The sequence below is a fragment of the Cricetulus griseus genome, chromosome X, assembly GCF_003668045.3.
Source record: "Cricetulus griseus strain 17A/GY chromosome X, alternate assembly CriGri-PICRH-1.0, whole genome shotgun sequence".
Lineage (NCBI taxonomy): Eukaryota > Metazoa > Chordata > Mammalia > Rodentia > Cricetidae > Cricetulus > Cricetulus griseus.
The window spans coordinates 106,765,743-106,778,867 of NC_048604.1; the positions used below are offsets into that span (position 1 = coordinate 106,765,743).

General features: G+C 45.4%; 1 pseudogene; it reads right to left on the reverse strand.

The window, feature by feature from the left end:
• Positions 1-1,424: 1,424 nt before the first annotated feature.
• LOC100753237 lies at positions 1,425-2,480 on the reverse strand (annotated as a pseudogene).
• Positions 2,481-13,125: the final 10,645 nt, after the last annotated feature.

Consider the following 13,125-nt stretch of genomic DNA (forward strand, 5'->3'; position numbering starts at 1 on the left):
TGGGTTGGATCTTTGTTAGGGACTATGGCCTAACCAGCTATGAGTTTTGGGCACTTTAACAGTATCAGCCATGAGTTCTGTTTTGTCAAGCAGGTCTGAAATCCAATCAAAAAGCTGTTTACTCCATAACAATCCTGTCACTATTGTATCAGGAGATTTTCCAGGACATTCATTACTACAATTCCCAGAGTTCACAGCTGGGTGAGATTGTTGATTAATTTACTCCCCTACCATTGTCAATAACACCTCCTAGCACTATGAAAGCTAGCCAGTGGGGATGAAGCATTTGGGTCATTACCAGCTTTTTTTCATGTTTTGTGATTCAAGTACATGGTCTCTTAGCAAAAGGATCCCACCATGAAGTTTTGGAAGGAAACCAACAGCAATGGTAATAACCTAAATAGTTGGGGTCTATGAGACCTTAAAGTCTAACAGCTTTAAAAGAGGCAACCCATGGCATATGAGTTATGGACAACACAGTGATTGCCACTTCTAAATGCTGCTTTAAATATTTTGTGTGTGTAGTGTGTGTGTGTGTGTGTGTGTGTGTGTGTGTGTGTGTGTGTGTGTGTGTAAGAGCACAAGGAGGTAAGAAGAGGAATCAGATTCCCAGGAGACTTAAATGGGCCTGAAATTTAGACATGATATTGCTACCTAGAAGAGGAATGGGCAGCTATGCAAGGGCTGAAATGAATGAGTGAAGGGATATTTGTTTATCGTATATGAGGTTTTTCAGGCTAGGAAACAAAATAAAGTCGTAATCCAAGGCATCCCTCAATGAACTGCTGTGAACATTAGGTAGTTGAGTTACATCAAAGAGGAGAAATCTTGGCTATAGATTTCATATGTAATCTGCTAATATTCTTCGCTTCTGAGTTAGTGGTACCTAGTGGCCTTTTAATATGCCTCAAGAGGTTTGTATGATAGTCACCAATGCTGTTAGGTTGGATAAGCAGAAAATGATTGCTTATTAAAGGAAATATAGACATCTTCAGGCCATTAAGTCTTGTAATATACTGGGGAAATTCCTTCCACTGATTGTCAAATTGAACACATTTGGAAAACTTCCTATGGAAGAGATGTGGATCCAGGCATCGATAAGAAAGATTAATGTGCTCTGATACTCATTTTCATATGTATTGAGTTTATTTCCTTCATTGTCATCAATTAAAGCCCAAATTTCATAAGACAATTTTGTAAGTGGGTAAGGTTTTTTTAAAGATTTTAATAGAAGTCCATAATGCAACCAATGAAATAATGAAACAAACAAGACAGAAAAGATAACAGAAGGAGCCATTGAACCATTTTCTGTCACAGGCCAGTTGAGCATCAGTGAGTCTTTGGAAACTTTAGGTAGACATCTCCAAAATCCTTGCTATAACCACAGGGAATTTTGGATTTCTCAAGGTGAAGTAAATTTATTTTCAGATATCAGGAAAACTTATGATGTTAAAAGGAAACATAGAAGAAATAAAAATCATGCCACTGAACAGAACCAGGACAGCCGATAGAAATGCCATACCCATGGCAGCCCCAGCTTTCTGAATATTTGGATAAAGGGGCATATGGAAAGAGGGTGGAAAGGCAATCCCTTCCTTGTTTACAATGGAGAAATAATTGCACAAGATGGCAAGGAAGACAAAGCTATTGGCAACGATATTCAGAATCACTGAAAGGCAAAGGCATTGTGGGTAGCTGTCCATACCTGCAGGATGTCAACCTGGGGCAAGAGAATCAGGAATAGGGAATGGGGACAAGAGATGCAGAAAAAACGACCACAAGACAGGATTCTGATCAAGTGGCACACTTTACTTTTCTCAGGCTAGCTTATATAGTCAGGATATGGGGAGGGGCAGAAAGGGTTGTTTGTGCACCAGGTGTTGGTATAGGCAGGATATTAGGAAGCCACAAAGAGGATGTTTGGCAGGGTAAAGAGTTCATGAGTAAGAGGTCAGAAAGAGGTTGCCCAGGTGACTGAGCCTGTGGGTGGAGGACTGGGTCAAGTTGTTTCTTTTCTTGAGCTGAGGTTTCTAAGAATGAGCTATGTAAAGTTTAACTATGTGGCCTGCCAAGCATGGCCTAAGATCTCATCCCAAGCCCTGAGAATTGGCCCCCAACAGGTAGCATTCTGCTCTTGTCTCCCTCTGTACACATTTCTAAGAGTAACAATGGTGGCCATTTTTCCAATCAGCGAGAAAATGCTGGTGATCAGCAGCAGGTGTAGAGTAATAAGTATATCCAAAAGGATGAAGGTGTATTGGTAACAGGTTCATACTAATATTGCTGGAGTTGTCATAGTGGTACAAGCAGGCCTTCCACAGTCCCAACAAGAACACACTAGGGTAAGACATCACAGCTTCTTTTAAATACCATATGTGACACTGCGTGAGGCCCATGGAGGTGATGCAAAGAATCCATGCTATGGTGGACAAAGCAAAACCTCCTACCTGGTAATTGAAATCTTTGTTGAACAGTATCATCATGACAGTGAATATTGGATAACTGTAAAGAAATACAAGACAACATGAGGGCAGGCTCCTCATGCATGGGACATTGTCTGTTGAGTGACTAGTAACAGGATGGATTAATTGTTTAGATTTTAGAAAATGGGCCTTTGTTCTGGAAATTCCTATTGCTAAGCAAATTAAGTGAAAAGCCATTGGGGGATATTTACTGTGGCTTGACAATGAATTCTAACAGTTCCTTTTTGGACTGTTGGTCCAGATACACAATGAGGTTTGGATATAGATATTCAGCTACAAAGATGATGAACAATTCGGAATATTGGGGGAGTGTTAAGGTCAGCATAATATATATCTCAAGTTCCTGACCAGCCAGAACTTCACAGTGAGACTCTGTATGAAAAAAGTCAATAATAATAATTAATGAGAAAAGTAATAGAAAATTAATTTATTCTAGGAACCACATACATTTTACTGCTCAGTGTACATTACCTTGAAGCAAACCAATTCACTGGAATACTGGCCACATGTCAAAAGAGAGGACAATTTGGTACCTAAGAAAATGTTCACCAGGAAACAAATCTAAAATTTATAGAAACCACTAAGCATATTTCTTAGTACGTTTACACTGTAACACTTTTGAGTATTTATTATTTAGATATTTAGCTGTTTTTCTTTATTTCTCCATTATTTGAAACTGCTTTAAAGGTTTATTGTTTTTATTATGTATACAGTATTCTGCCTGAATTGCCTGCATGCCAGAGGAAGGCTACAGATCCCATTACAAATGGTTGTGAGCAACCGTGTGGTTGCTAGGAATTGAATTCACGACCTCTGGAAAAGCTGTCAGTGCTCTTGCCCTCTGAGCCACCTCTCCAGCCCTATTTTTTCCTTTTTAAATTAAATTAAATTAATTTTTTGAGACAACGTCTCACAAAATACAAGGATTTTCTTCAGATCATTATGTGGCCCAGTCAGATTTCATAGTCAAGGAAATTCAGGTGTCTCAAATTCCTGAATAATTGGATAATAGACATGTGCCACCATGCATGGCTTGTGTTAGGTTTTCTATTATTGTTTTATAGCTGTTGTTGTTTTTGAAGTGATGCTGTTAGAAATCAGGTACTTGTCTGTGATGGATAAATGGTTTATATCAACCTCCCCAAAAGTGTGTTTTCAAGGGCTTTATTTTCAGGCACTATCTATATAATTATACCCTCAATACCACAGAATGAATATGTGAGAAGAGAACTATTAGATGGGATCCAAAAGAATCAGTTTTTTGGAGCCCACGATTTTCTACATGTGTAGGTTGTAACTCCGATGATATTTCTATTTTCATTGCCTAGGAAACATCATTTTGGGCCTGGAGAAATAGCTCAGAAGTAAAATGGGCCACACCTCCTCGACTACACTGGATCCAACTTGATCCATTTCAACTGAACTCTGGTCAGAGGTTCAGGTACTGACTTCAATCAAGTTGAGGATTTCAAGCGAGATATTCAATCAAGTGAATCCTATCTAAAATGGACAGTATACAATCCATTCAAGACTTTCACTACACTAACATTTTCTTCCTACAGGAACCCACAGGGCTGTCGTCATCCCATTTCAGCAGGAAGTAACTTGGAGAATGCTATGTCCCCTTTCCCCCATTGTTGTCACTTAGGATAGTGTATAAACCTAGTTACAGATAGCTTCCTATTGTTTATGTTTGAGATTGGAAGGAGGTGCTCAGGCTTGGACACCTCTTTCAGCTAACTTTAGGGTTTAGTTAAAATAGACATACTTAGGATTCGACATAAGCAGATTGTTGTATCTTCTTATATTTCACATTTATGATTGTTAATTTTGGATACTTTACACTGTTAAGTTTTGATTCTCTTTTAGACTAAAAAGGGAATTGTAGGGGATACTGTAGCTGTAAGAACAATACACCTGGATGACCCTGACCCCGCCCCCTAACAACGGAGCACTCACTCACCCGCCATGCATTGCAACCTGTGAGGTGCAAACCCTAGTGCGCATATACAACCTTTCCTTTAAAAGGTCCTGCCACCCATCCCTCGCTCTCTTCCTTTTGGCTCCTCTTGGGTTGGCTGACTACCCATCCCCCTCTCCCCCCTTTTCTAGTAAATAAACTCTATGTGGGTTGTTTATCCGTTGTTCCTTTCTTTATATCAGCAGCTGCAGCTTAAACAAAAGAATAACATTTTGGCGCCCGGACGTGGAAAGGCTCTGCCCTTATACCTTCTCCCTCGACCCACTGGCGGGCACGTGTTAGGTCAAGGGTACCCTTAACACACGGATAGACAATCCACATTCCATCTCACCAGTTTGCTGGGACTCTGCATACAACACCGGACCCAATTCGGTAAGGCTACCCCTTTCAGTCAGCGTAAACGTCTCCCTGAACCCGAGGGACTGACCGTTGATGTTCTGGCACCCCTCTGGTGTTCTTGGAGGCGGGGGACCACCCGGCCACGACCTTCACGGTTACGGTCGACCCCCTTCGCCGACAATCGCTCTTGGCTTACTTCCTAAGGGTGGTCCCAGCAGTAGCTACTGTTGGGTTCTTCTGTTTTCTTTTTGTTCTTCGGGATGGCTGAGTCCCTATTCAGACCCAGGGTCTATCGGGCTAAGGCCCCTCGGTAGCCCCCCCCCCGGGTTGACGAGCATCCGGAGAGGGGCTTTTACCGGTTTCTAACTTGTTCACCCATGGGAAATAAGCCAACTAAGGAAATAAGCCCATCCACACCACTGGGATGTCTTTTAGAGAACTTAAAACCCTTAAACCTCATGCCGTTCGTTAAGGCATCCAGACTCACACATCTCAGCACAAAAAAAAATGGCCTAGGTATTCCTTAGAGAACCAGTCTCACTGGCCCCCAAACGGGACATTAGACCCCGAGGTTTTTTGGGATTTATCTAACTTCTGTCAGCAAACCGGAAGATGGAAGGAGTTACCTTATGTACAGGCTTTTTTCTATCTATCTGCTAAACACTCTCTCTCTCCCTCCTCATCCCCAATTCTTCTGGCTATGGAATCTAAGCCTGAATTAAATCTTATAGACTTGGATCTGAAAGACCCCCGAAGAGGCACTTTCGTAGAGGGAGACCCACACACCCAGGAATCAGCGAGGCCACGAACTGGATGCAAAAAACAAGAGGCTTTATTGGAGACGCGGGTACCCGGGGCGACTTAGCCTTTGTGTGGCTAAGCGCCCCGAGCCAAGGGAAAGGGGTCCTTATATAGGGAAAAAGGCGCAAGCTAGGAGCAGGGATTCTATTGGATAATTCTAATGAGGCATTGTACAGAGCTATTCCCATTGGTCAATGTATATGAGGCGCTATACAGGGTTATTCAAATGAGGCAAAGTACAGAGTTATTCAAATGAGGTGAAACACAGAGTCTTTCAAATGAGGCGAAATACAGAATCATTTCTATTGGATGGTTCAAATAAGACACAGAGCCATTCCAGATCAGCATATTCTCAAGGTCTGGTGTCTGGTACAACAGACTCAATTCCCCCCCCTCCGCGTCCAGATGGCTGACCTTGGGGGCGGAGACCTTGGGACGGAGTGTTTCTCATCGGGCGGGGCTCAGGGGCAGGGCTCCAGGCCGGCTCCCTTGGTGTTCGTTCTCGTGCCGGCCCACCTGGTGCTCGCCCTCGTGCCGGCCCACCTGGTGCTCGTTGCTCGGCCCCAGCCTACCTGGTGCTCGTTCTCGGGCCTGCCCATCTGGTGCTCGTTGCTCGGCCCCAGCCCCGAGGCTCGGTGCCAGGCGGGGCGGGCCGGGGGCGCGAGCCCTGCCAGGGTGAAGGCTTGGGAGGCCCCGGCAGCTTCGGGGCAGGGGGCTCAGGGGCATTTCGAGCGGGTCTTTCAGATCCAGCTGATGAACCTCCACCGGTTCGCCTTCACCCTCCAACTGCGCCTTCTAAAGCTTCTACTAAGATCCTTGAACCTTCTCTCTCTTCTGTCTCAATCGTCCCTGCTCCAGCTTCCTCTGACTCAGCCGCTTCCAAACACCCACCCCTGGCTCCCACCTTCACCCCACCTACTACTCATTCTCGAATGGGATCGCGATCTACCAAAGCCAATCTGGCCACTATCCTCCCCTTGTGTGAGGTAGCCGGTGTGGACGGCGTGGTTAGAGTTCATGTTCCCTTTCCACTGTCAGAGCTCTCTCAGATTCAGCACAGATTAGGATCCTATACCTCTAACCCCACTGCCTTTATAAAGGAATTTCAGTACATTGCACAGTCTTATAGTCTTACTTTCCATGATGTCTTCATGATTTTAAGTAACAACTTACTACATGAGGAGCACGAGCGAGTTTGGAATTATGCGAGGGCATGTGCAGATGAGATACATCAGACTCAGCCAACTCACCCTATTGGAAATGACGCTGTCCCGGAGAAGGAACCCCACTGGGATTATAACACCCCGGGTGGTATTTTGGCTAGAGATCAGTTTGTAACTTGCCTCATATCTGGTCTCCGTAAGGCTGCCCTAAAGCCCATAAATTATGATAAGCTCCTAGATATAGTTCAGGACAAATCAGAAAATCCTTCCCAATTCCTACAGCGTCTTAAACAAGCCTTTTTACAGTATACTAACTTAGACCCTGAGACGCTAGAGGGAAGACAACTTCTCATGACATACTTTTTTGTTCAGAGCTGCCCTGACATTAGAGCTAAACTTAAAAATTTGGAGAAAGGACCCCTGACTCCACAGGATGAGGCCCTAAGAGTGGCATTTTAGGTGTACCATGGGAGAGATAGCCAGACCCTTAAGAACAGATACCAGATGCTAGCTGAAGCCATCTGACCGGCCTCAGCATCTGCCCGGGATCCCTTGCTCTCTGGGGCCAGAGTACCGCAGCATCCATGCTTGAAGTGTGGTCAGAAAGGGCACTGGTCCCGGGTTGCCCGAACCCCCGTGCACCATGAAAGCCATGTCCTAGATGCCAGGATGTAGGCCATTGGTCAGTGGACTGTCCCCGTGTCCCAGGTGACAAGAGGACATCAAATACAGACGGCCTTCCAGTTGATCTCTTAGCCCTGGCTATAGATGACTATGAATGACGAGGCCCAGGCTCTCTTGACCCAACCACCATCATCTCTGAAAGGGAGCCCCGGGTGGACATTAAAGTATCAGGGCGGTCTATCTCTTTCCTTTTGGACACCAGTGCCACATACTCAGTCCTAAAGGAGTTTTGGGGACCCACCTCTCCTTCTCGTCTTCCTATTGTCGGGGTAGGAGGACAGCCTTACTTACCTCAGCAGACTCCACCGCTTAGCTGTATTTTTAGGAGGATTCCCCTTACTCATTCGTCTTTGGTTATACCGACTTGTCCGGTACCTTTACTAGGGAGGGACCTTCTAGCTAAGGTAGGAGCTTCTATATCCTTTGCTCCCCACATTCGCCTAACTCCAGACTTGCCAGCGGCTCCCCTCCTCCTCCTAGCTACTCACCCTACAGGTTCCAGTACGTCATTTCCTTTACCAGCCTCTCAGGTAGACCCCAAGGTCTGGGACACCCAGAACCCTTCTGTGGCTAGACACCATCCCCCCATTGTCATTCAGTTACAGGACCCCTCTAGGTACATTGCTCAAGTTCAGTACCCACTCCCACTCCAGAGCCTTAAGGGACTTAAACCTATTATCTCTGACCTCCTAAGGAAAAAGCTACTTCTTCCTACCTCCTCCCCCTTTAACACCCCTATACTGGCAGTAAAAAAACCTAATGGGACTTTTCGTCTGGTTCAGGACCTCCGGCTCATTAACTCTACAGTAGTGCCCCTCCATCCTGTGGTTCCTAACCCTTACACACTCCTCTCTACTATCCCCCTGGGGACATCTCACTTCTCAGTTTTAGACCTTAAGGATGCCTTTTTCTCTATACCCCTCCACACCCGGTCTCAAAATATCTTTGCTTTCACCTGGACTGATCCAGATACTCATGTCTCCACTCAGCTCACCTGGACTGTCCTACCTCAGGGCTTCCGGGACAGCCCACACCTTTTTGGTCAGGCCCTGGCTTCTGACCTGCTCTCTCTGTCTTTCCCTAAATTCAAGTTCATACAGTATGTAGATGATATTTTACTTTGTAGCCCCTCCTTGGAAGTTAGCCCGACTGACACTTCCACCCTCCTAAATTTCCTGTCTAGCAGGGGTTACAGAGTCTCACCTTCTAAGGTTCAATTGTCTACTCCTCAGGTCACCTATTTGGTACTAACCATTACCGCAACCCACAAAGCTATTACTGTAGACAGGAAAAACTTAATCGGGTCTCTTGCAGTTCCTTCTACTAAAGAGGAGATTTTATCATTTCTGGGAATAGCTGGCTTCTTACGTACCTGGATCCCCTCTTACTCCTTCCTTGCCCGCCCCCTTTATGAGGCAGCTCTCGGACCTCCACATGAACCCCTCCTTAACCCTGTTACTAAGCCCTTTCAGAGACTTAAACAGGCTCTCCTGAAAGCCCCTGCTCTTCATCTACCAGATTTAACTCGTCCTTTCTCCCTCTATGTAACAGAAAAGGAAGGATTTGCCCTTGGAGTTCTAGGTCACCAGCTAGTACCTTCCTTTGCACCTGTAGCTTATCTGTCGAAGAAGCTAGACCTGACTACTCAAGGGTGGGCATCCTGCATACGTGCTTCAGCAGCTGCTGAGCTCCTTATCCGTGAGTCAAAGAAATTAACCTTTGGGTCACCCATCACTGTCTTCTCTCATCACAACCTGTCCCATCTCCTAACCTATAGAGGCTTACAAACTCTACCTCCTTCCCGAGTTCTTTCCCTCCAGGTGGCATTAGTAGAAGATTCCACGCTTAGTTTCCAATCTTGCCCACCCCTTAATATCTCAAATCTTCTACCTCAACCTAATGCTAACTATTCTCCAGCTCATTCCTGCATTGAAACCTTGGAGGAACTATTGCCCCATCTTTCACACATACAGGAGGGCACACTACCTCAGGCCACCTATACCTGGTACACAGATGGCAGCTCTTTTTTACATGAGGGGAACTGTAAAGCGGGCTATGGCATAGTGTCAGACACCAGGGTGGTGGAAGCACGGGCACTTCCTGCCCACACTACTAACCAACAGGCTGAATTAATAACCCTCACCCGTGCCTTCCAATTGGCACAGGGACATTCTCTAAATGTTTATACAGACTCTAAATATGCTTTTCATATCCTCCTGTCCCACGCAGCTATTTGGAAGGAACGTGGGCTACTTACTACAAGAGGAGGATTCATAACTAACTCAGGTTATATTATGGCCATGCTAAAGGCCACTCACCTCCCCAAAGCTATAGGAATTATTCACTGTCGGTCACATCAGACTGACAGCTCTGTTATCTCTAGGGGCAACAATCGGGCTGATAGAGCAGCTAGGGCTGCAGCCCTCCAAGGCCCAGATCTACCTCACCCACCACAGGGAGTTCATACACTACAACCCACATCCTCACAGCCACCTCCTGACATGAGACAAATTCTGTCCTACTTACACCAGCTTTTCCACCCTAACAGTAAGGCTCTTTCTCTGTTTGTCAAGGCTCACCTCAAACCTACTTCTGAGGAGTTAAATTTCTTAAAACTATCACTGCCTCCTGTAAAACCTGTCAGATGTCAAACCCTAACTCCAGGTATCGTAGCTCCCCTTTTCCCACACACCAGGCTAGGGGCTCTCTCCCAGGGACTGACTGGCAACTTGACTTCACCCACATGCCCACAGTCAGGCGAGTTAAATACCTCCTGGTACTAGTGGATACTTTCTCAGGGTGGGTAGAAGCGTTTCCTACTACTAACAAGAAAGCTCAGACCGTCTCTGACATCCTTCTCAGGGAAATTATCCCCCGGTTTGGGATTCCAGCCTCTCTTCAGTCAGACAATGGTCCTGAGTTTACCTCTCAGATCTCTCAAACCCTGTCTAAAGCTCTCAATATTCCTTGGCATTTTCATATTCCATACCACCCCCAGTCCTCAGGGAAGGTGGAGAGAACTAACAGTTCTTTAAAGACTGTTCTGGTTAAAATGTCACAGGAACTTCACCTTGACTGGGTAAAGCTTCTGCCTCTGGCCCTTTTCAGGCTTAGGGCTCTCCCTAAACAACCACTTTTCATTTTACCCTTTGAACTCATGTGTGGGCGGCCGGCTCTAACACCTGGCCTCTCACCTAAACTCTCGCCTCTCCCTGACCACTTGCTTACACCTTTACTTCATCATCTCCATTCCCTCCTTTGGGAATTTGCTGACTACTCTCTACCTCCACCATGTGCTACCCCCTGTACCTCTCCAATTAATATAGGGGATCAGGTACTCCTTTCTCCTCCAGACCAGAGCCCCTCTCCCCTCTCTCCTAAGTGGAAGGGCCCTTTCAAAGTAATTCTTGTCGCTCCAACAGCAGCTAAGCTTGAGGGCCTTCCTCACTGGATTCACTTATCCCACCTCAAGCCCTTTACTTCTCCACCTGAGACTCACCCTTCACACACAGTTTCTACAACAGGACCCTGTTCCCTTAGGTTTCAGAGGACACTGAAATCATCTACTTTGCCTCCTATTTCAGAAGAATAAGGCTCAATTTCTACAAGGCTGATTTAAACTTTCCTGCTTCTAATTACACTCTGCTCATTAATTTCCAAAGTATCTCACAATAACTTACTTAGCTGTTGTTACAGGAATGCCAGCCTAAAAGCCATGGATCTAAAGATACAAGGACCACCAAGTGTTTGTGCCTTCTGGTTAAAGGTAACCAGAAAGATTTCATACCACCTAGATATGATTTAATATGTCTAATCTTTATGTTTTCCCAAACTTTAAGGACTCTTATAAGTTCCAGGGAGCCGAATCAGATCCAAACAGGTCAGATTCACTCCAGGTAATATCCAACCTTTCCCCAGTCCCAATTTCCCTTCCCTCATCTCGGGACACCTCGGGAACCCCTCCCTCTTACAATCTTCCCCTCAAGTGACAGGACCTAAGAAAAAAATTTTTTTTTCTAAACTTAACCTTGTCCTCTGCTCTGTGAACATCTTGCCAGGTCTAAAAGGCACCAGAGTGTACCATATGGCCCGGACTGCAATGAAACAACAATCAACCCCAGGACGTGGCATCACCCCAACCCCCCAAAGACAGTCAACGCCCCAGGCCAGCAGGAAGCAGCCTTAAGACATCTTCGCCCCTACTTCCCTAACCTGCCACGCCCAATTCTCCAACTTTTATAATGAACAACAGCCGGGATTGTAAGAACAATACACCTGGATGACCCTGACCCCGCCCCCTAACAATGGGGCACTCACTCACCCGCCATGCATTGCAACCTGTGAGGTGCAAAACCCCAGTGCGCATATGCAACCTTTCCTTTAAAAGGTCCTGCCACCCATCCCTCGCTCTCTTCCTTTTGGCTCCTCTTGGGTTGACTGACTACCCATACCCCTCCCCCCCTTTTTCTGGTAAATAAACTCCACGTGGGTTGTTTATCCTTTGTTCCTTTCTTTATATCAGCAGCTGCAGCTTAAACAAAAGAATAACAGTAGCCACACATGCGTAGGGGCAGGCTACAGGTGTGCCTGACCAAGCCTTTGAGGGACATTCAGGTGGCAGGTTTCAGTTTTCGGTTTCGCTTTCAGCTTGCTGTACAGACTGCTGTACATCCAGCTGGCCAGGTAGCATTGTAAGTAAGGCTTTTCACTATTAAAATCCCTTGTATTTTTACCTGGCTCCATATTGGTAATTTCCCACATTAGAGCACCTTGAAAGAAAGTCAGAGAAAGAACTAAAACAGAGACCTTGGAGGAACACTGCTTCCTGGCTTGTTCCCCATGGCCTGCTCAGCCTGCTATCTTATTTAACCCAAGACCACCTGCCAAAGTGGGCCTGGCTTTCCCACATCAAACATTACTCAAAAAAATGTCCCACAGACTTGCCTATAGGCTGCCAATCAGATGGAGGTACATTACAGTTGATGTTCTCTCTTCCCAGAGGACGTTAGCTTGTATGACATTAAAAAAACAAACAAAAAACAAGCACAGTCTCCAGTGATGGTATTGAATCTACAACTTTATATGCATGCCTCAGCTGTGTTTTATTTCTTATGTGGTATCATTTCAGCATCTTTCAGAAGACAGCATTGTTGTTAAGGATCTGGCCAGAAGGTGTCCTAGTCTCATACTGACATCTGAAGCCATCCTTTGTAAGAGCACATGGAACGTGGGATGCAGTGCACATGACAAAGCTCCTGAGTGAAATCCATGAGTGTAGGTACTCATCAATAATTCCAAACACAGCTACTCCCATTAGAAGTCTTCTAGGGATACGGAAGGCTACCCAGGCACTTGCTGGTATGCAGCATCCTACTTTTAGACTTGTAATTCTATCCAGTGATGATTTTTTCTTACAAAAGGAGATTGAACAAATGGGGCTTGATGCATTTGTATTGCCTCATAATAAAAACAATCAGGGAGTGTAGCCATAGCTCATTCAATAGAGAACTTGTCTTTACCTAAGTCCATAGGTTTAATGCCCAATTTTAAAGAAAACAAAAATTAATATTAAGCAGGTCTCACATCATTCAGGATCTCTTCCTCCAATACCTATAGGTATGTGACAGAGTTTGTGTTGGACTGCTAGGCATCCAGAGAGCATGTGAGGGGCCAG